The following is a 25,091-nucleotide window of genomic DNA, read 5'->3' on the forward strand; positions in this document are numbered from 1 at the left end:
CATACGCGTTGAAAAGACGTTTACGTGGTAAGTGCCCCGTTGTAAACGTTACGCGTAGTAATGCCTTTGTTGTTAATGATGTTTCCCGTTTGAAGTACTATAAATGAAGAACACTCATTTGAAAGCTGCAAACTATAGACTCCCTATATTTACTTTTTGTATGGAAAGGGAACGCATCACTTATCAAGTAATGATAGATCTAACTTATACTCACTAGGAAATAGCTCACAGTCTTAAAAGTTGAGCCAATGAATGAATGAATCATTCCCTTAATCGAGAGGCCAATACACATGGACATAGTGTATTTATAGACTGAGACGAGTTAAGTCACCTTTAGCTACCCGGTGGCTCACTGTTTTAGTGGCATGGCCAAGCATATGAAGGTGATGGCAAATGCTAGATACAAAGCAATTTAAAGTAGATAAAGCGTTAAAGACATATTCCTAAACACAACTATTGGAAAAATAAAGCAATACCATACCAATATGGCTCCTCAATAAACAAATGGACGGTGGTGATGAAATATGCTAGTGGTGACTAGGGCAAAGCAGAGAAAGAAGTCGGAGAACATCCACCACTTAGGTCCATTCTCATATGAAGTGGCGGGTTTGGAAAACACCAATGGTAGATTAGAATCCTGGTAAGTAAGCCCTATTCTTTCATTTTAATGAGGCTGATGAGAAAGCTGTTAAGTTAGTTAATACTAATATGAAGGCTAGATAACATAGAATTGCGCCTGTGCTAGGAAAAGTTTGCATTGACAGTTTTCTACATGGCACTTTGAGAAAATGTTGGGTTTTTGCACCTGCAGTTATTGCAAAATATGTTTTGCAACGGTTAGTCTGTGGAAATGTTGCTGCATAATTGCCACGGCAATCTTCTTCAATCCCATAACATCCATGCATTTAGCAAAATTGCACTTGGGCCTACGTTGTCACATATATTTCTGCCAATTACGTTTACTAGGGATATTATTTAGTTGGTTTGTGTTACACAAACGGTTAATCATTTTAGCATTCTCCCATTTATTCTATTCTTGTGAAGGGATTTGCTGCAGATTTTGTTGTCTACGAGGGTTTTAGGAGTTTTAAGTTCATGTTCAAGCTCCACAACAAACAATGGAAACAGAATTTCCAATGGAGTCATCACAGGGCTAGATGAAGTACTGAGTCTTTTGCCTATACGAGGTCTGCATGCATTCTTTTAATTGCACCTCCAGCGTTCTAGGTACTCGTTTCTTCTAGGTTGGGAGATTGGCATTGCCGACAGATTTTATTACAGAGATGTAATACCTTTGGATGAAGTCATGACTTTCTGCATGCATACAATGTTGTTTTTGCTTGAGCATTTGAAATGCTGTTAAAACCTCTTTGTTGGTATATTGTCATTGGTCCCTTGAGCAGTATCAATCTTGGTGCACCGTTAGAATGTTTTTTGTCTTCCTATGTGAGCTTGTTTTCACCTAATGACAATATCGTTCGTGGTATACATTATGTAACTAAATGAAAATAAAAGAAAAGGACATTTGGAACATGGAATGGTTTGATTCTGGTCTGACAGGAATAAAGGGGCCGTTACACACTTTGATTTACTCTGTTCAGAATGCCCAACCTCTCATTGTTACTTCCTGTATGATATGGATTCTGCATGTGATGGGCCATTGGCTTGGCATTGACTATGACTTATAGGATTTCACCAATGCTTGTAGTTGTTTCCTCTGGAATAATTCAATAAGATGACGGTATTGTGTCATATCCAAATAAAAATCAGGATTGTTATATTTACAGGATCGGAGCCAGTCAAATAAATCAACTGAAGAAAAGCGAAAATGAAGCAAAGGCAAAAATCACTATTGAAGGAGGCACAGTCTAGGGTAGTTAGTGTGTGTAGGCGTGTTTAAATGGTATGGTGTACTACATCTTTCTTTTTATTTTATTGATTTTATTAGCACATTCGGAAAAATACAAATGCAGCGTCAAAAAAAGCGTAGGTAATAAGCATCAAACAACCCACACATGAACAACACAGAGCCGTAGCAATGGTAGACATTTTGAACATCCTAAAAAAGTACCACACCAGTAGTATGGAGGGAGAACAGAGGCACTAATCTACTGTCTCAGGGGGGTCATCTTGCGCCAGAGTGCGCAGGTACCGCAATAGGTGTTCCCAAATATCACGAGCGAGAGGAGGAGGGCAGATCACCAGCATATAATGTTAGATTATCACGACAATATACCAAATCCTTGATCCAGTGAGCAGGTTGAGGACTCGCTGCTCCCTCCCAGGTATGGTGTACTACATCTTTCCTAATTTTGCTGTCCTCCATTCTAATGCTATGGCAGCCGATGATAATAATCACTCATATCACATTTATGGGTAAAATGATGATGGGAACAACTAACCCATGTCCACAATGCAAGAATCACAATGGAGGCACCGCAAGACACAATTTATTTAACAAGTACTGTATATAAAACATCTTGGCTTGTGATGTATGTTGAATTGGCTGAATAAGGCAGAGACACGCAAACACAGGCACTCACAAGGACAACTGTACACATGCATGCACATGCGCACACACAGACATATTTTATTTGTGGGTAGTAGGCGACGCAGTGCAACTGGGACTTACATAGAAACAAAAAATGTGCCTCTCACATACAGGCACACAAAAACCTAATCCATTCCATTGTGATCGTTACCCATCCTCCACCCTCACTGTCCCAAACACACACAGACACATATTACTATAGGCAGAGAGAACATATTAAATACTAGCTTACCTGTCGCGCGTTGCTGCGATCGCCGAAGAAAGGATATTCAAGGAAACTCGTTATGATAACATTCAATTTACATTGTGTCATTTTTTTTTAAACATATTCATTTTAATATGGAAAACATTTCAAAGTGTCGTTTTAATTCTATTTATTTATTCGAGTGCTTGTGGATACACGTTTTTTTGTTTTTCCGTTTGGTGCGTACATTAGTATTCGAAAGATTATGAGGGCCCTGGGGGGCCAATATTTTAAAAGATATTATGCCAGAAACCTTTGCGGGAGTGTACTCAACAACTTCCCAAAGTTTCCTGGCGATCGGATGAATGGTGTTTTAATTCTATTTATTTATTCGAGTGCTTGTGGATACACAATTTTTTGTTTTTCCATCTTGTGCGTACATCAGTATTCGAACGATTATGAGGGCCCTGGAAGGCCGATATTTAAAAATAAATGTATGCCAGAAACCTTCGCGGTAGTGTACTCAACAACTTCCCAAAGTGTACATCAGTATTCGAAAGATTATGAGGGCCCTGGTGGGCCAATATTTAAAAAAATGTTTATGCCAGAAACCTTTGCGGGAGTGTACTCAACAACTTCCCAAAGTTTCATGGCAATCAGATGAATGGTGTTTTAATTCTATTTATTTGTTCGAGTGCTTGTGGATACACGATTTTTTGTTTTTCCGTCTTGTGCGTACATCAGTATTCGAACGATTATGAGGGCCCTGGAAGGCCGATATTTAAAAATAAATGTATGCCAGAAACCTTCGCGGTAGTGTACTCAACAACTTCCCAAAGTTTCATGGCGATCTGATGAATGGTGTTTTATTTCTATTTATTTATTCGAGTGCTTGTGGATACACGATTTGTTGTTTTTACATCTGGTGCGTACATCAGTATTCGAAAGATTATGAGGGCCCTGGGGGTCCGATATTTAAAAAAATGTTATGCCAGAAACCTTCACGGGATTGTACTCAACAACTTCCCAAAGTTTTATGGCGATCGGATGAATGGTGTAGTAATGCATAAAGGACAAACAGACAGACAGACAGACATACATTCGTTTTTATATATATAGATTAGCATATGTAGAATGTGTCAACACTTGTGTGGAGTACAATAGCAAAACACTGGGCTTTGCTGACACGAGACTGGCCTTTTCAAGATAGAGCTAATAGTGGCTCAGCTCTTGTTCCCTGAATTCTCTCTAATACATCGAAATGATCATGGTGGGTGGTGGATGTAGGTTGTAAGAGTGTTGATTGGGTAAAAATGGAAGAAGTGTTTTAAATGGAACTCTATAGTTAAATCTCTGACAAAGTAAAAGGTCTCATGCTGTTAAGAATAAGACAGTGTCCAGATATTTACTCCATCCTCACCCATTAGTCCTCCAGATCCCTTTCACTGCAACAAAATCAAGATACCATCCTTGTGAGTGTGGGGGTTGGATAAAGATCTCCTTTTTGTAACAATGGTAATGCTGGCACTCCCATCATTTCTATGTCAAAAAATTATCTTACTTTTCATAGATTTCTTTCATTCCTCTGACAATAGGAAAGCAAGTTAGCAGCAGTCAGTTGCTGCTGAAAAAATAATTGCTTGCTGCACTGGTGCTATGCCTTTCTGCCAGCCTACGTAGATGCCTACATCGGGCAATGACTGGGCCGGTAATGCAGGTGGCTGACACTGTAGTACTTAAATGTGCTTGTGGACACTTTCTAATGAGTGCCGTTAGAGTTGCCGCATATCACTGCAGCAGATTTTCAGTTTCTGAGGTGTCAGTGTGAGATTGGCACCTATAACTCGGACGTGATACAGGATAGATGGCATGTGCTCAAGTCACCATTCAGTTATTGCTCGTCTTTCTGCAGCTGCTTTATGAACATGAACATCTCAATGCTTGAATACATTTGAAGGGCTATAAGAGTGTTTATATTTCAGAATGTAATCTTACCTCCCACTAATAGCCCCCAAACCCATAGCCTCCCAATATCTTTAACCATTGGAACCATCCCACCCCAGCTCCTTGTTGCACCATTTACGTTAGCCAAGTGTAAAGCGGTAATTGTTTGTGAAAACTCAGCCCCCCCAAAGCTCCTACCACACAGATTTAGTTTTGCCAATGTAGACATGTCTTTGGTTTACTGGCACTTTCACTGAAGCTCTGTAAATTAAAAAAGCAAACAAAAGTCTAGATTTTGCCTCCAGGCTGTTCTAGAGGGTGTCTGGCAGCAACAAGTGTAATGACATGTTACAGTTTGTTCATCTAACACTGTCAGGTTTGTGACAGAATTTTAAGCTCAGAACAGCCTCGCATTATGGAGGATGGGGTGAGGCAACATGAGGATAGGAAAGACTGACAGATGCAACTCTGTGCCCAGCAACCTAGCCAGAGGATTTGAGAAACCCTCTGAGGGCCAGATTATGCTGCAGAACATTGCTTCAAATAGCAGCAGTTTGATGCTCCTCTTAGTCTTGGCTTACAATGGCATCAATCGTCTAGTGTTCATAAGAAGGGGGATTAAACCAATGACACTGGAGATGCCTTTGATCCCTCACACATTCCCATCTCTCACAAGCTTTGCTGGGTTCAGTTTTAGTGTCCCTATCGCCTACCAGTGACAAGATGGGTAAACTAGGGTCAGACACATTTTCGCTGATCCATCTTTTAAGACCTTGTCAAAAGCAGTGATGGGACATGTGAATCTGTTCCCATCCAAGCCTGTGACATAATGGGAAAGGATGGTATCAAGGGCAAAGCTGGAACCAGGGCACCTTGTCATGTAGTTCCTATAAATCTAAATAGGATCTGCATGTTTAAACATACACTAAGGGGTTGGTGTCCAGACTGATTCCAGACACTCCCAGAGGATATGTTATCCCGTAGATCAGCTAGCTCACAGTGCCACTATAAGCCCCCCAACCTTACCTAGGAGCAAATAGTTTCTGGTAACTATCAAACATGACAACCCTGACCCCTCAGGGATCGTGGAAACAGTGTACTACTTTTCACTCAGTCACTCGTGCTCACTTGGTCTCAGAGACATACACAGAATAAACAATGGGGACGTTTTCAATAAGTATTTATTGAAACAGTGTTATTCTAGTATAAAATATGTGTGTTACTACAACCATTAGACAGAAACCGATATATACGAATACAAGCACCAACAGAGTAAATAAAAGGTAGAATTCTACCATGGTTCTAAAACAGGGAATATATGTAGGCATATAGATACATGGCAGTAATCATGCATACTACTAAGATGCAAACCCTAGTTAAGTCTACCTAAGTCTACCTAGCATGTATTTAGGTGGAAAGCTAAGAATCCCCCTAGGAAAGAGCCAACTCAATTACCTGATAAGAGAGAACAAAGGACACTGTCTTGGTCACAAGTTGGACACCCCACAAGGGATGTCAGACCACTGCATGCTGGAGTGTCTGCATGCAGGGAGTTCAGCATCTCATATCAGCATGGAAGCTTCTCCTATGGTTTGCCCAGCAAAGATGTGGTACTTATGTACCCGATAGGTACCCTCAAGGGTTCTACCTAGATGTGTCATGGTTCTGTGGGCCTGTCGTCCAAGGATGACCACAGCTGTGAGTTTTGTGCAGAGTTATTATACAGACGATGGTAATCCTGCTATGATACTAAGAATCCTCATGCATAATAAATGAAACTAGTTTTTGAAGAAAACCACACAACATTTATTCATCACTGTTAGACCTGGCCCTTTTTACAGATTTATCTCCAATAGCCTTTTGCCTTCTATTTTTCTAACCCTGTTTTTGTTGGCTATAGGATTCTGGACACTTTCCACTGCTGACCAGTGCTAAAGTGCATATGCTCTCTGTATAAATTCTGACAATGATTGGTTATCCATGATTGGCATCGTTGATTTACTGGTAAGACCCTAGTGAAGTGCATGATGTGTGCCAGGGCCTGCAAATCACATGCTACTAGTGAGCTTGCAGCACTGGCTGTGCCACCCACAAAAGTAGCCCTGTAAATGTACCTCAGACCTACCACTGTAATGTCTGCGTGTGCAGTTGTGTACTGCCATATTGTCCTGGCAAGTACACCCACTTGCCAGGCCCAAACCTTCCCTTTTCTTACATGTCAGGCACTCCTAAGGTAAGCCGAAGGTACCCCCATGGGCAGGGTTCAGTGTGTGTGAAAGGTAGAACATGTGCTAGTGTGTGTGACATGTCCTTATAGTGAAATACTGTGTCATTCGTTTTTCACTGTTAAAAGGCTATCTGTCCCATTGGCTTCCCATTGGGGTTGCAACGTAACATTTTTACATGTGTAACTTGTAATAGGGACAAGATAGGAAAATTAGGTTTAGACTCTGAACTCAGAATTTATTAACACACCTTTTGGTGAAGGTGGTTTTTAAATCCTGCATTTGAAAATGCCACTTTTAGAAAGTGGGCATTTACTTACATTACCATTTTGTGTGCCTCTGGCTGTTTGTGTATTCAGCTTCTGGTGTGTGAGTGACAGGAGCTCGGATGTGCGTTTGCTCTAAACAGTTACGGGGGGGGAGGGGTTGAGGTGTGCCCTGCCTTGCCTGGGTGACTGATCGCAGGCCTGACTAGACCTGGTCTGCATTTAGAGTGGTGGGTGGAGTGGTACTTACACCTGAATGGGTTGTGTCTCCTTTTGCACAATGCTGTCTCCGCCCCTGTGCTCATACTGCACCAGTGAAGGCAGAACTGGTTTGGACTGGGTTCAGAGACCCTTTCACAAAGAGAATAAATATATTTTGGGGTATAAGTATTAGACCTAAAACCCCAGAACTTTGGAATGCTTCAAGAAACAAGAGGGCCCTGCCAAGAATAAGAGTTGAAGAGCTGTAAGGAGGAGTACTGCCCCTCTGCTGTGTGCTGTGTGGGGTTGGCCTGCAGTTGCTGCTTCTGTCTGTGGTGGAGAAAAGGACTGATCCTTTTTTGCCCTGCTGTGGTATCCTGCTTGTGAAGAACCCCCAAGGGCTTGTGTGTGCTGGTACCCTTACTTTCCCTGAGGACGAGTTGGGGGGAACCTTGGACTCTTCTGTGCCCCCAACAAAACCACTTAGGAGAACTGGCGCAGGGAGTCAAAAGGACCAGCTTTTGGAGTACTGCACCACTTTAGAGATGAGGAAGGTTGCTGCAAATGCCCCTGGCGGATAGAGCTGGTCGCCATGAGTAAAACTAGCCCAAGATCGTCCAAACCGGCCTAATGCGGCCCAAGATATGTCCTTTTAAAGTTTGGCGCCTTTGATCTTTCCTTGCTGGGAGCACTTGGAGCTCCGCTGCCGTTTGATTGGATTCCCCAGGGGTGGGCCAGGGCCTGGGGGAGAGCTGCTTAGGTAACGTGTTACCTTGTGTCACCCACTCCCCATGCCTCTATCTCACCCGAGGAATCCATCATCCGGGCAGACTCATGGTAAAGAGGGCCGGTACCCCATCCCCGGGCTCTGTGTGCATCCTGAGGTGGAAAGCACCGTCGTGCTTCCCCAAGAGTAGGGACAGGGGAGGGCTGCTGCCTCCCCATGTGTTACGTTCTTTCCCTGCTCCCCTTACCTGTGTCTGGGGGAGTGGTAGGTGACCGTGGAGTCTTCCGAGTGAGCAGACCTCCATACCTGTTGCCCGCTCCTGCGGCAGCACGTGTGGGTGCTACTAGGGCAGGGAGCCGGCGAGGACAGCTGGGGGTGGGCTTCCTGAGCTCCCCTTCACAAAAGATCACTGTTGGGGTGCCGGTGGGATGGGCACCCCCACCAGACCCAACAGACCCAGAGGAAATCATGCCTGAAGCCTCAGCCGGAGAGCCGATACTATGATATTCGCTGCACTCTGGAATCTCGCCCAATTATTCTTTGTGGGGCCTTGGCTTGGGATTGTATTTGTGCCCATAACTTTACTTGGGGTGATCCTAGGAGGATAGGACCACCACCGAACCGTTCCGCATGATGTGCTCTTGGTGTTTGAGTCATCTGCTTGGTCCTCGCACTAGGTAAGGGGGACTTCAAAATCATCATCTCTCTCACTGTTTATTACATTTTCAAGCTCTCTTTTGTTGGGGCTATATGCTCTTCAGCATGGAATCATAGAGTTGTTTTACTAAAAGTGTGGGAGGCTTATGAATAGTACTCTTTCAGTGATACTGATCAAATTATATTGAAATGTCAAAATGGTTTATGTGATGTCATAACACGCACCTAGTGGTGCAGTGATTAGGTTCTGATGTGTTACATGCCTTCTTTATGACAAGTGCCTAGTGGCACAATGATTTTTGTTATGTTGTCTTAAAAGTGCTTTACATGCTATGCAGTGGTTTATGGTCTACTGTGTTTTGATGTATATATAATACAAAGGCTATTTTTATATTACCTTGTCTGGAGTCTCTTGTAGTGTGCCTAGTGTGTCACTAGTGTGTGTGTGTTGCGCAAATGCTTTACACATTGTCTCTGGGATAAGCCTGACTGCTCTGCCAAGCTACCAAGGGGGTGAACAGGGGTTATCTTGGGTGTGTAACTCCCTTACCCTGACTAGAGTGGTGGGTTCTGCCTGGCTTCGGTGTATACCCTAGCCAACCAGACACCCCATTTATAACAGGCACCTAGGTAAAAGGTCAGCGCCAGAGCCGTTATGTAGAGCATGGTAGGACAAATGTAGGTAAAAGGTAGTGCAGCTACCTAGGCCCATATTGGGGTACATTGGGGCTCATAATAACCTCTTCCTGACTTTGGCAGCAAATCCCTGCACCTGAAGATGGTCTATACATCTGTGACCTGGTCTCCAGCCCTCCATTGTTAATTGGTAATCAAAGGGGTGTACAAGATTCAGACCAAGCCAATCCCCAACTGTTCACTCTGAGGCCAGACTTGCACTTGTGGCTCCATTGTTCATTACTCTCTGAAGAGGCTCATCCACACTACTTGTAGGAGTGTCTGCTCTGTTAATGATAAGGAAGGACTAGAGATCTAGGGTGTTACAAACATGTTAAGGAACTGACAGTAACTGCTGGATTTTCAAATGGGAATCTATTTTAGTGTGATGAAACTCAAACTCACATCCAAGACATTGGCTTGGCTTATGAATAACAACTCCTTACACATAATTTTTCTAGTCATGCATACAAATATGAACATTGAGGGGCTTATTCACAAAGGCATTTTGAGTATGTAAATTAATACTGCTTTAGTACTCTTACGTGCTCTTACATGCCCATGTGAATTTTGCCCTGTTGGAAATGGGGTTTCTGGTTGGCCAGGGTATGCACCTAAGCCAGGCAGAACCCACCACTCTAGTCACGGTAAGGGAGTTACACACCCAAGATAACCGCTGCTCATCCCCTTGGTAGCTTGGCAGAGCAGTCAGGCTTATCCCAGAGGCAATGTGTAAAGCATTTGAGCAACACACACACACACCAGCAACACACTAGGCACACCACAAAAAGAGGCTTCACACAGGTTATATAAAAATATTCATTGTATTATACACTAAACATATTAGACCATATCACATAAATCTCTGTGCCACTAGGCTCTTGTCATAACAAATGCATATAAAACATGCAGTTCATCATTCACTTTGCCAACCACTAGTATAAAGTCACTCATATTGCCAGTGTCATAAGCACCCATTACGCCTAACATCACAGTTAGTGAAAACAGTAAATACTTCCAAGTTGCACCAGTCAGAAAACATCATAAAGCAGCGTTGTTGTGCATAGTATGCAGTTCCTGCAAATGATACTGACTATGTGGTCACTGCGAGGTAAAAATTACTAGCATCCACATATCAGGGCATCACAATGCAGTGGTTATGAAACCGTTCCACAAATCACCAATTCCATTACAGGGGTGCCCGGGCACTTGCACTCCTATCAGGCGCTATACGGTAATTCAGGCCAGAACATAGGGCACAGAGACTGACGGACTCAACCGGACCGGGACCTCCATCGAGGATTCCTTCCCACCCTATCAGCTGAGTCGTGAGTGCTCCACCAAAGGTAGGCCACGAGAGTAAAGCATTGCACCCATAGGTATGAAGGCGGTGCAGCAGCGGGTAAAAAAAACACTTAAAATTGATACTTGTATAGCGCACTACTCACCCGAAAGGTCAATTTTTTACTTAGCAGACCCCTCTTGTTCTCTCAGAGAGGTGTTTGGCGTGCACAAAAGCCAAGCAGGATTCCTGCCTGCTCGGCTGCCACAGGAAGAAGAACCCAATGATTCCCAGGGGGGGAGGGAGCCACCAAGAACTCATGCGGTCTACTTTGCAACCTCTGATCCGCCCAACTCATACTGGACTTCTTTCTCGGTTCCCCCATGTCGGTAGCTCAATTTGAGCAGCTGGCTGCGATTACTCGGCATGTGTGCTGTAATTCAGCTCCAGACGGAAGTCGGGTCGGCCGGCGGTCGCACCTAACCTGGGGTCGACTGGAACAGGCTCACTGGAGTAATCTCTTTCTCTCCTCAGCAGGGGAGATGTGGAGCATCAGCGCTGCAGCAACGTGAGGCTCTGGCCCAGTGCATCCATTGCGTCCCTGCAGCAGAGGCCACACACACTGTCGGTGGAGGAGGGGGGAGAGCACTTCCACCTCCAACTCTCCCTTCCCGCTACCCTCTCACAACAGGGACAGGGCCTTGTTGCACATGCTCCAGCACCAAGGAAAGCAGACAGTGTTGTCCACGCTCAGAGTGGTAGGCTAAAGGGCTCCCCAAGCCCTGTCTCTTTTAGAGTGCTCCTGGGAGAAAAGGAAAGTGCTCTCTACGCTGGTGCCACAAAGGAGCGTTCAACCCATGCTTTAATTCCAGACACAAGGGTGAAGGGCAGTCCTTCTTCTGCTCCAGACAGGAGCAGCAACTGCAGGCCAGCCCACCCCACACACATCAGGGGCAGTGCTCCTCACACTGCTCCCAGCCCTCCTTCCAGTCAGGTTACTTTATGATCCAGCAAGGATATGTCTTGAAATCTTTTATCTACCTGAGATTTCCAACAGGAGGCAAGCACACACATGCCCTTGAAGATTTTCCCCAAGAAGGATACCACAGCAGATCAAAAAGAATCTGTCCTTTTCCTTGACCACAGACAGAAGCAGCAACTGCAGGCAACCCACTCCTCACTCAGAAAAGGCAGGGCAACTCACACAGTCCTTTCGCTCTTGTTCTTGTCAGGGTCCTCTTACTCCTTGATGTAATCTAAAGTCCTGTGTTTTTAGGTGCTATACTTATACCACAAATAGTCATTGTTCTCTTTGTTGTAAGGGTCCCTGAACCCAGTCCAAACCAGCCCTGTCTTCCATGATACAGCATATCCACAGGGGGTGGAGACCGAATTGTGAAAAAGGAGACACAGTCTATTCAGTGCAAGCAAAACTCCTTCCACCACTCTAAATGCAGACCAGATCTATTCAGCCATGAGATGAGACACCCAGGCAAGGCATGCACACTAAGCATGGGCGTAAAATTCGTTCCGCTTGCGGATTTTCCTCAATTTCGCGTTCTGCGAATCGCGCAAAATCGCGGCAAAATCCGCGAATCCGCGAGCGGGACGAATTTTGCTCAGGAAGCACTTACAGGGTTAAAGCAGGTGCCCAAGTTGAAGCTAATTTCTTTGTAACCATTTACAAAATGGTTACAAAGAAATTAACTTCAACTTGGGCACCTGCTGTAACCCTATAAGTGCTTCCTGTGCGGCGCCTCGTTGCCTACTTGCAACCATTCTCTGACCCTGCTCTGACTCTCGAAGCAGGGTCAGAGAATAGTTACAATTAGGCAACGAGGCTCCTGTCACTAAAATTAAACCTCAGCAGGAAGCACTTACAGATAAATAAAGCAGGTGCCCGAGTTGAAGCTCAAATTCAGTAATGCATTATAATCAGCCCAAGAATCTAGTGAGCACGGTCGATGCTAGGCAGGTGTGCTTTCTCCTCAGATCTACCGTCTACAATTAGCTGTAATCCGTGATGGTGGTCTAGACATCCACGAGTTTCTCGAGCGCCCCCTGTACTTCCAGTGACCAGCACTTACTGCTTTCTCCTCATCTGCTGCTCTGATCGGACTCTGACCCTTTATAAACAAGAGGCATGTGAACTCGCACAGAAGCCCGGCCCCACACACACTAGGCTATGCAACCTCTTCCCGCCCTTTCCCCCACTCTGATGGACAGCTCACTCGAGGGACCTCGGCGCCTATGGGCGCGGTGGCAAAGTCACAGACACACGTGGTGACTTGCCACTCTTCTGGGCCTTTACGCAGCTGTAGTGTAGAAAAAGCACGATACATTTACCCAATGAGGTAGAACTTACTGATTAGCCAGTAGAAAGTACTCCAGTTAAGTATGGTGCAAATAGCAAAACAATCTGCGATTCGCAGATTTTTTTGCGATTTCGCTCCAATTCGCAGACCGCTGATTCGCAAAATTCGCCCATACTTGATGCACACCACAACTTCCCTAGTGACTATCTAGGTTGAATGCACATCCCCAGCTCCTGTCACTCAAACCCCAGACGCTGAATACCCAAACAGCCAGAGGCGCACAGAATGGTAAAGCAAGAAAATGCCCACTTTCTAAAAGTGACATTTTCGAACACAGAATTAAAAAAACACTTTACCAAAAGGTGTGTTAATAAATTCTGAGTTCAGAGAGCCTAAACTCCATTTTTCTGTTTTGTCTCTATTGAAAGCTATACATGTAAAATGTTACAGCGCAGGCCCAATGACAAGCCTAAGGGAAAGACAGCCTTTCAATAGTGAAAAACGAAATACACAGTATTTCACTATCAGGACATGTCACACACGCTAGTAGATGTCCTACCTTTCACATACACTACACCCTGCCCATGAGGGTGCCTTGTATGTAAGGAAAGGGAAGGTTGGGGCCTAGCAAATGGTGCCCTTGCCAGGGCAGCATGGCAATTCACAACTGCATGTGCAGACTCTGCAGTGGTAGCTCTGAGACACATTTACAAGGCTACTCATGTGGGTGTCACAACCAGTGCTGCATGCCCACTGGTAGCATTTGATTTACAGGCCCTGGCACACACTGTGCACTATACTAGGGACTTACCAGTAAATCAAATATGCCATTCATGGATAACCAATACTTTTCACAATTTATAGAGAGAGAGCATATGCATTCTAGCACTGATCAGTCGTGGTAAAGTGCCCAGAATCCTATAGCCAACAAAAACAAGGTCAAAAAAATAGGAGGCAAAAGGCAAAAAGTTTGGAGATAAACCTGCCTAAATGTCCAGGTCTAACATCCCCCAAACTTCTAAAATGGCAATAAAATGGTAATGTTCAGGTAAAATTTATATACAAGTAGGAAAGCCTGTGTACTCTGCACTTTTACTGAAAGTGGGGTTTGACGTTTCTGCACCGATTTACAAAGGAAGGTAAAAGCACATAAAAAGTACTCCTGTAGTAATAACTACCGTAACCATAAAGGCTTTTGAGAATCATCCTCTAAGGGAATTAGTTATTACCATAACATTAGTGCATCTTAACATGGCTTCACCATATTTTTTTAGACAATATTATATTTTAAAGCTACCACAGTGCAACTTCTTTTAATCCACACTGGGTTAGGGTATCTAAGCTACATCGTTTATTGGCAGCAATATTTGCTAAAGCCTCGAGTTCGAGTAGCTTCATGCATAATCTGATGGTCAGCTCTTTATCACCATGGTCAAAGCACCAAAGGGCTCTAACATATATTCCTTCATCTGACTCCTCCATAATAATAGTGTCCTATGTTTTGCAATATGCCAAATATATGTATACGTACAAAGTGTTTCAAAGAATGAAGCACCCTGCAGAAAAAGGTTTAATTTGGTGTGCTTTATAAATTTTCACTATCCCAAAACTGGTAATAAGGTATTAACCGTCATTTAGATACTGCTTACCTCATTTCCTTCAGGCTGCCTTATATATCTTAAAGTAAGTTACCCACGGCTTCTTATTTTATATCACATTAAGCAAATGCCTTTAACAGACATGTCCTTGAAAGATACAACCTTTAAGAAAGTAATCCATTATTAATTGCATTTTGTTGACATTTGAACACAAAGGATCCATCTCACAAAGTCACTGTGCATATAGTAAGACCCACAATCTCTTAAGGTTGTGCATATTTGCAAATGTTTTGAAGCATGTTTGTCAATCTAGAATTGCACATAAAACTGTAAAGGGCTTCAATACTTCCAAGATGTTTAGGGAAAGGTACACCACTTGCTTTACAATTGAAAATGTGGCCAATTCAGACCCAGAAGCTCTTGCCAAATATTGTCTAATTTCTAATCTTCTCTGCCTCACTTAAAGTTGAATCTGTGGTAGACACATCATCGCCAGCTGATTAGCAAAGGGCAGTTTCCTCCTTAACATCCAGCACATACTAATTGTTAGAAACCAGGGGCCTCATTCATGAGGCCTTGCGTCAGTTTTGCGCTTCCGATTCGTCACTTTTTGTGACACATCGGCGGCGTAAAACATGTCTCATGTTGCGCACTATTTACACTATTTACAAAGTGACGCATCTAAGCAGTCATGAATATTTGACAGACATTTTTAATTGCCCTACCCCTCCTGCAACTTTCTCTCAAAATGTTGGCAACCTGGCCTTTTTCTATGATGCTAGCTTATCTATGATCCATTAAGCAAACAATGGTATAAACAATGGTTTTATCAGGTGATGTCCTGTGACAAATCTTGTCTCTATTACTCCTAGCTTAAAAAAATTACTCTTGCTCTGGAAGTGGTGTGCGCCAGAATAGACTACTACAATGGTATTTTTAAAAACATTATTAAAGTGCAAAGAGTTCTGCAATATGCCTCCCACCTCTTTCCATCACTGGAACACGCACATCCCCACCGTCTATCATCTGATGACGCTCCACTGGCTTTCGATGGAAAACAATTTAATTTAGGATCTTAGGCCTTGTGTACAAGGTTCTTCATGACCGAACACCATCCTAATTTATTGAAATGCTGCTAACCGAGCAAACAAACCTAAAAGGTAGTGGCCCAAAACCTTTTTCTCTTTCACCAGCCAAGTACAAAAGCTTGGTGGTAGACCTTTTCCTTCTAAATGTTATTTCCTTTTAAACTTGCTTCTTTTATCCCTCCTCCTCCTCTTTAAAGATAATGTACGCAAGTCCACTAAATACTAAAGGCTGATCTCTTACTGCACAGTATTATCTGCTCCCTTCCTGCTACTGCACCCCCCTTTAGTACTTTGACTTTGTCATAACTTCTTATTCTTCTATTACCTTTCTGTAATATCATTTAAAAGTGATTCGCCTGAGTCCTGCTCGGAAGCAGCGTGACTGTAAACAAGCTCTGCGCCCGGCTCGGCCAGCCCCATTGCTGCTGCTTGTGACACGCTCTGGCTCTCCCGCTCCCGGAGACGCTCAGCCTGTGACGGGCACAGCCAGAGCCCAGAGCGGATCCTGCTCAGTCAGGAGTGGAGCCCACAGGAGCAATCAGTGGTGGCGGCGTGCGGCGTGCAGCCTCAGAGACGGGTGCCTCGTAAGCGCTTACGAGGCACCCATCTCTGAGGCCGCACGCTGCACGCAGCTACATTTTGGACCATGCATTCTGTGAAGACACTGCAATGGTATGTGCTCGGAAAGTTAAAAAAGTAAGGGAAAGTAGGAAATGCTAAGCCTTCGATCTCATAAGAGGTTTATGTCAAAAAAGTATGTATTTAAGTTCGCTACAGGATTTGTAGTGTAGCCTTGTATTTCCATGAGATGAGGTGTCAGTAAATAAATTAAGCCTGAATTGTACCTCCTCCCTTCACTTGACTGTCTGTATGCCTTCACTCTGAGTTTTAAGGTGATTTTTTTTAAACGGAAAGAGACATCATCTTAGAAACATGTTCAGACATCTGCCAACAGCTAGGCATTTCAAGTGGGAACATCTTTGCAAAGTATTGGAAGGAAATGGTCCCTATTAATAATAATTGTCTGTTATTTGAGTAGCGCCTAATGCCGCATTTTTAAAATTGCTGAAAATAACGCATTTCTAAGGTTAAGAATATTCAGTTCAACTCACCCCCACTTTTAAGCCATTACTTTGAAAAGTCACCAGCCGCCACTGCTTAATATACCCCATAAGCCTAAAGTATCCGTGAGGTGGCTTCTGTTCTGTTCAGAGGGTTGACAGTTTGGTCTTGACTGTGATTTGGAGCAGGCCAATATTGATTTGCATATGGTTGATGTTTTTAACTGCTAAAGTCATTAAGGATGGAATGGTAGACTGTCAAGAGTAAATACTAAGGATTAAGATTAACTCCAGCACACACAAGGAATAGAGTACTCTACATTATCAGGATCACACGCATAACTCAAGGCCCAGATGGATGTTCAAATATTCCTTTTTATGTCTGCTTCTTTACAGAAATACAACAGGTGTATATGGAAGTTTTGATGAAACATGCTATTCCTGACAAAAGAATACCCTTTCAGGCATAGAGTGACGAATAAATTATGCAAAAAAGAAGCAGAGAACTCTGGGTAGTTCCCAAGTTTAGGTGAAAAATAGCTCCATTATACAGCACTCTCAACACAGGCAACCCTATACATTTGCTGACCTCAAATGTCTGCTTTTCTATCTAAGTCTTTAAGCGTAGGATTAGCACAGTCCCATCCACGTCAAGATAGAAAGGGGCAAAGTCTTTTACAATTTCCACAGCAAAGTATTTAAGTATGGGATTAGCACAGTGCTGTCCATGTTGAGCTGTAAAATGGCCAAAGCCTTTTACCACTCCAGGCACAATATTACAGCTTTGGATTGGTAAAATACCATCCAAGCCAACCTGAAATTAATAAAATTGGCAAATGTAAAGGGAGTTGCATTTGATAAACTAAGAGCCTCATCTGACACTAGCATAATCACATGTGCTAGTGCGCACCCAGTAATTACTGATACTGGGTGGTGTGGTATTAATCAGGTATTTATCAGGAGTTAAGTTTGTACATAACCCTAAGGGGCATATTATCAAGGGGGTTTATCTCCGCCTTTTTGGCTTTAAAAGCCAAGAAAGCGGAGATAAAATTATCTCCCTATTACCTAGCTGTCGCTAACACCAGTTAGCGACAGCTAGTAGGAGATAGCGACCATCTTGGGCCCCACTTTGCATGTCAGTGATATTTGTCACTAATGACATGCAAAGTGGGCGTGCCAAGATGTTAGCGACTGGAAACAGTCGCTAACATCGCTATCTCCTATTACCAACTTATGGAGATATTTGCGCTAAGCGCGAATATCTCCAAAAGCTAACACCTGCCCTGAGCAGTTCTTAGCCATGTTATCCAATGGGAGGTGGATAACATGGCTAAGAGCATTAGCTCGGTAATACATGAATATCGCGGACTTTTCAGCGATATTCATGCATTGCGGCCGATTTTTAACGCAATTGCGATAAACCTTGGTAATACCAAGGTTTATTTGCGATAAAAATCGCCGCAGCTCAGCGGTAAATTTTTGTCTCTAACCAAGCAATAGCGATAATTATCGCTATTGCTTGGTAATATGCCCATGAGTTCTGAAACTCAGGAATGGGAATTAGGTGCTAATCACATGTGTTTTCCACCATTTCAAGGTGCACAAATACAGATTGTATGCAGGATTTGTGCCAGGTTTTACTTGGCAAAAATTGAAGTAGGTAAACAGCTGCAGGGTGCACAATCAAGGTAACAGAATCCCGATCCAGGAGAAAACAGGAGTTTGCATTCGAACCCAGATTAGCGCGAGAGACAGATTGAAGCCCTAATGCATAAAGTGATGAGAGCAATTATGATACTGAAATAAGGGCTTTGTTATGGGTTTTCATAGAGATCTGTGTAGAACAAACCCTGTCTTAACTGCGATTATTTCATTTCTAAAACCTGACCATTACCTTCCAACAACCTTTCTAGTGCCTAAGATGGCAGTGTCCCTGCTCCGACACAACATATACCTCTACTTTTCAAATGATTTTCTTTCCAGCACCTAAACTTGACCTCTTTCAATCTCTACAAAGTGATTTACATGCTTTGTTGTTATTTTGTACAAATGTTCCTTTAATATATTAGCTACCTTATATAGGGAGTTCCCTTCCTTAGAATCTGTAATTCCAAGAAGGCTCGACAACAGACAGACACCAGATTTACAAGAGTAAAATATATTTTTGTACTTGGAAATTCCTAGTTCACTGACTGGAATAGGGCAATTGTACCTATAGGGTGGAATTTCTGTATTCACAAATTAAGCAGTAGGGGCAAGCTCGTGTGCATTCTTGGGTGAGGCAGGGGCTGGGGCAGGGGGGTTCTATTTATTAGGTATTTAATACTGTGCACAAATGCAGAAACAGATACAATGTACATTTTCAACATATACTTTTTAAAGCTTACTTTAACACTGCACAAATTGAACACATATGGGTATATTCACAAGAACGTGTTATAACTACCGCAAGAGTAGCGTAATGCAACTTTCAACAACGCAGCCCATCGCGGGAAAATAACCCTATGTCAACGCGGAATTCACAACAAGGCGGTAGCATGCGATAGACACCAGATAACGCGGCAAATGTCTGCATGAAAATCAACGCAATGCCGCAAAAATGTGATACTCGAATGCAAAAAAACATGCGATGAGGCAAATCGCAATACAAAAATCAGAGAAAAACAGCCATAGGCCTGCAAATCCCACGCGTCATGCGGGAAATGTATGATTAATACATACTTCTTCCCTTTATGTATTAAATACTCCGTGCAAACCAGTTGCATACACCTGACAGAACCATCCTTTTTGTCCAGTGTACTTACCCAGGTTCTGAGGGTTACTGGGTTACCCCATTATCATTAATTGCCAATCCCACGCGTCATGCGGGAAAATGCACTATAAAAGAAAAATATATATTTGAACCAATTCCAACTGTGTAGCACCTTGGATGCACCCGGACTGAGTTTAGAGGACAAGCCTAACCCCACAAGCCCCACAGAGGACCAGCATGGAACCCCGTGTTAGGGGAAGGGCAAGGAGAAGAGGAAGAGGAAGACGGTGTTCAGTCTGCAGGAAGACCGGATCATCATCACAGAGGTCATAGGACACCATCACTCTATTCAGCACCTCCACTGCGGCACTGGCAATCCAAACGGAAATGTGGCAGGCCAATGTCAATGCTGTCGGAGTGTTGAGGAGGTCACTGGAGGAAGTCAAGAGGCGCTAGCATGAAGTGCATAGCCAAACCAAGGATAAGCTCTCTGGCAACAGGAAGGCAGCAAGGGCGACTGGAGGTTGGAGACCTGCGACACAGGAGGAGCTGGATGACCTGGAGGAAATGGTGGCCACAGTCAGCAGTGTGGAGACAGCACGATAACCCTTGACCCAACAGCAGCAGGGTGAGTAACGACCAGGGACGGTGGTGACGGGGGAGATGGGCACAATGGCACACATGCACTAGAATGTGTAGCACATTGCACACCCACAATGATGGTGGAACTTGTCACTGATAGCCTTGGCACACTGCAGCCCACATAGAAACTCCAAGTAAGTCCCCATCCACAATGTGCACAAAGGGGCCCCCCTCCATATCACCAACACCACAACCGACCCATGCACCATGTGCTGAATCCAGCAAAGCAGCTGCTTTGTGACCCACACTGACTATGCAAGTAACACTGCAAGCCCAAAAACATGAGATGGGCCACGGATTGACATGGAGGTAGCCCAGTGCGGATCACATCCGTAAAGGAGCACATCACACTCTGACATGTCCACGTGCACACACAACCCACGGCGTACAATACACACAGCAGACGATCAATGCACCAGGCTACAAAATCTGTCCAAGAGCACATATGACCCAAGTCAAAAACAAACCAGGGTCCGAAAAGCACACAAATTCAAAAGCACACCGCCTCAAAGGGAGAAGGACACACGAAATCTGAGCTGCAGGGGCAACTCCCTCACAATGCAGCACACATAAATAGAAATCACAGAACATCAGCAATGACGGCAATGTGGTACAAAGTGGAACACCACCAGCATAGGCCAGGGCTCACAACAGGTCCCACACATGCATAGTAACTGTCCACTCACATCTGGCATTGCCAGAGACTGTGATGAAAATGCACAAGTACTACCACACATCCGTCATGCAGTTGAAAAACACACTGACTGCCATCAAATAGCCAGCTCCACCAAAACTGTGACAATGTACATTGGCATGCAGTCTGAATGTAAACATCTGTAAAAATCCAAAATACATGTGTAATTCTGTTAACCTGCATCTCACCTTTCACATTGCAAAGGGACAAACAGCACCTCATATAGGTCACACCACACTTCGTTTCAATGATGACAAAGAGGTCAACCTGCACATATGTCAAGACACCCTCCAAAGGATAATTGACAGCCTCCGCACCCCATGCCTGGGAGCAGGGCAGGCCAGCTGTCCCGAGATGAGCCCACCACCTGCACAGACCACACAGCAGGAAACCCACACCACCATGGCTGTCTTCCAGCACCCCTCGACCAATACATGGAGTTCCAACGTTTGTGAAGTTGCCAGCTGGAATTGGCTGAACAGCTGCGGGTGGGTTTCAAACTCGTGGCAGCCAAACTTGATGCCATACGTGGGTGTCTGAGTCCCATCGGGGACCATGTACAGGTCCTATCGGACACCCCTGCATCCACCATTCTCCGCCACAGACCTTGGCTTACCTCACTGGGGCCATGAATCTACTACTAGAACTGTCTGCTCAGACAGGCACCAGCGATCACAGCACAGAGTTGGCACAGATGTGGAGGCCAATGGAGACCATGGAGCAGATGCAGGCTGGAAGTATGTCTGCCACAGTTGGACACCAGCAAGTAGTAACTGGGAACTTCAATTCCCTGCAGTGCTTCATCTTGCCATTGCTGCCACTGAGCCGCTTCCAGATGACTGCAGCGGGAACATCGACACACACAGCTCCGACCCTTGTTATGTACGTGGCACACAGTGATGCTGCCCCATCACCCTCGAAGTCTGTTGTGTCAGTGGCACACAGTGATGCAGCCATAAATCCTGCCACACACACCGGACACAGAACCCGTATCAAGGGAGTAAGAAAGGGATGGGAAATACTGTGTGAGGAAGGAGGCATTCATCACCACCATATGCCCTGTCCATGCCTGGTAATGACCTATGCATCATGCCCTGGGAAACACCTCCTACTGACCCCCAGAACACTCAGCGACATGCCCCCGGACACCGACACCGACACGTACTCCAATGTCATCACTGCTGGCCAATTACACACCAGTCCTGCTGCGGACTACACCCTCCCACTTCCTAATCACTTCTCAATCCCCAAAGGACTGTGGTTTGCCCACCACTGGGCTTCCATGTGATGTGAGCTTGGATGGCCATGCACAGCTCCAGCTTCGTCAATCACCTGTATGTGAATTAAACATTCAGAATCACACAGATGTGTCATTACTAAGTTCACTAACGTATGGATGAATGGCTGGCTGAAGGGTCAATGATTGCACATGAAGGTACACCATGGTACTGACATCTATGTGTATCCCTGAGACACATGGCAAATTGGATGACTGTGAAGGTGAGTACTAGCTGTGGTCCTATTGCACATCAACAACAATCTGAAAACCACCCAAGTAGGCACACGTCCATGTGTTGAATAGGGCTATGTGTAGGAGTGACCAAATCTGTAGCAGGTCAGGAGTGGTGTCCTACTTCACATGTGACAACAGAACTTCACAATGCATACCCACTTACTCACATCTGTGTGGACACATTCTGTTATGATATATGACATTGCTCCACATGGTCAGAGGTTGGACACCATACTCATATTGCTGAAGTCACGTCAGTGCACATATCGGCCAGCACCTATCCCAAAACAATGTCTGGCTCACAGAGGTTGAGCTTGCAAAAAGGACCCACCCCCATTGCACATGTGTCAGTTAGTTCCTCCCTGTGTAGGGTTGATGCTCATTGTGGCTCACAAGTGGACAATCAAATCAACACACCTCACATTGAGACACCAGTGGTGTGGCATAGACTTTATTGGGATGTGCGTGTCAGTGTGGACAAGGTAACGGCCACAACAGGCAGGGACATGCTTAAGACACATACACGCAGCATGGGTACATGTCGAGGTTCAGGGAATGGTGGTGCAAAAATGTACAACAATCATCACGGATGGCAATGCTCCCAGTCCACCTTGCTTTGCTGGATGAGTCATGTGTTTTGTGGTGTCTGACCATTGCCCCGTGTGAGGGGGCACGACTCACTGCCCATGGGATCTGCATAGTGCCCTGCCACCGTAGTGCTCCGATTGCCTGCTCTGCTGACAGTGTTCAGGTGAAAGGGTCCGACAGGTTCATCTGTCATGCTACATTGCCATGTGTGTACTCTCCCCCAGCAGTGTGTCCGAATTGGCAATGTTGCCAAACGACGCTGTGTTGCTCCAACAATGGACCTGCATCACCATGCAAAGGTGTGTGTACACACCTGTTGCGCCGTGCACAAGCATCCAGGGTCCGGACGAAAGCAGACGTGTCCTCTGTTGTGGTGGGATATGTGAGCCATCCCCACGATGCAACAAGTTGTTGGGACATGTGCTGTGGGTAACAATAGGATGTGGCTGCAGGGACGTAGTTACTCATCAATAAATGCCCGCCCTGCTTCATGTGCATTGTGTTCCAATAGTACTTTGTTGTCCTGTTCAAGGAACATCAGTGTGAACCAATCCATTAACTGGTCCGGCAGGTGTGCTCAGCCCATGCCGTTTCACCAATCTGCAATACAGCCCAATAGGGGAGCGCCTCTATGTAGTCACTGCACACAAGGAATTGTGCAATCTCCCATGCACAACTGCCAATACATACGCAGTATGTCAAGGCGTCCTACGCATGGCTGTCTCGGTTACACTCCTGTTCGTGTTCCAACAGGGGGCGCACACTCAAGTCATAGTCCAATTCATCTACGGTTGTGTTTGATAAACATACATCCATGGGACACTCGAATGAGCATGTTCGGCAGTGGAACCAGGGCTGCACGCAGGTGACATAGGCAATGCGGAAGCTGAGCCCGTAACTGATCTGCAGCACTGCCAGTGGCACTGCGCCCAGTAAATGCAGCATACATGCACATTAGTGTTCCACGTGACGGGGGTTTTGCATGTGCCCAGTATGGCCTGCCATTGCCTTGGGGCGTCTTGTGGAACTGGCACTCTCCTCAACTGCGGCAGTTATGTGGAGGATATGCCACAGCTCTGGGCAATGATTCGAATGTGTGTGCAACGTTGGGCTGAATGGGTTGCTGTTTCCCTGAGAGTCAAGGGCATCCCATGCAGAGGTACCTCCGACAGGGGCTTCTGTGTGTGGGGTGTGCATGAGTTGGATAGTTTATTTGCACTATGCGTGGTGTGGGAGTCGTCCACATCTGCCATAGCATCTCTCTCAGGGTGTTCCAGGAGCGTTCTGGACCAAGGTCTGAGGTGCAGGTGTCATCATTCCTTCTGCAGTGGGACAATGGAGCTTTCATCCCTGATGTTTGTCTATCTTCTACTTGCGTTTTCGGAATGTGATGTGGCTTTGGCGCTGAGATTGGGGCACGGCCTTGGGCTCATGGTGTACAGATGGCGATGCACACACACAGGTTGGCATGAGGAGCCAGGTGCCATACAAGACCTTGCGCTGCTTGTGCAATTTCACTCCGTCTTTCTCCCTCGCTCTCTCTCTCTCTTTTCTTTGTTGGGCACATGGCAAACCTTCTTCTCTTGGGTTTAGTGATCCAGGCTGTGTCCTACAGATTGTCCAGTGAGGACCCCTAGGTCTCATCCAAATGGTTGTTGTGGCATTTTTTTGCATGGTGTTTGTGTTGGTGATTGCATTGCTGTGTGACTGAATCTCCATTTTCTGGCCACGCATGTATGTTGATGATCCTGCTTGTGTGACATCAGGCAGAATATTTGTTTTGGGATTCCTGGTGTTGATGTGCAGTTTCTTGATCCAGGGTTGGGGGTGGGCCGGGGGGTGTTTGCGGGCCTGGGTGTGGTGTTGGTGGGTGTTGTGGCCCTCTTGGATGTCCATGCTGCATTTTCAGTTGCTCCATGGCATCTGTTTGTCTTCAGGTGTGGCTGTAGGCTGTGCTCCCTTTGTGATGCAGGCTGTGGTCTGACTTTGCACCAGGTCAGAGCAGGTGTAAAATTCCTGCTGCTAACGCGCCTTATCGCGTGTTTTGTGTTCTTACCGCCGATCTGTCTGGTCGTTATGAATTCTGAGGTGTGGGGTTGTCGCCGGTTTTGGCATGGGAACGCCT

General features: G+C 45.0%; 1 protein-coding gene across 1 annotated transcript in view; it reads left to right on the forward strand.

Moving 5' to 3' along the window:
• Window positions 1-25,091, forward strand: part of SMPX (small muscle protein X-linked) — a 307,426-nt gene that overhangs the window by 281,227 nt on the left and 1,108 nt on the right. The window lies entirely within an intron of this gene.

The sequence above is a fragment of the Lissotriton helveticus genome, chromosome 8 (assembly GCF_964261635.1).
Source record: "Lissotriton helveticus chromosome 8, aLisHel1.1, whole genome shotgun sequence".
Lineage (NCBI taxonomy): Eukaryota > Metazoa > Chordata > Amphibia > Caudata > Salamandridae > Lissotriton > Lissotriton helveticus.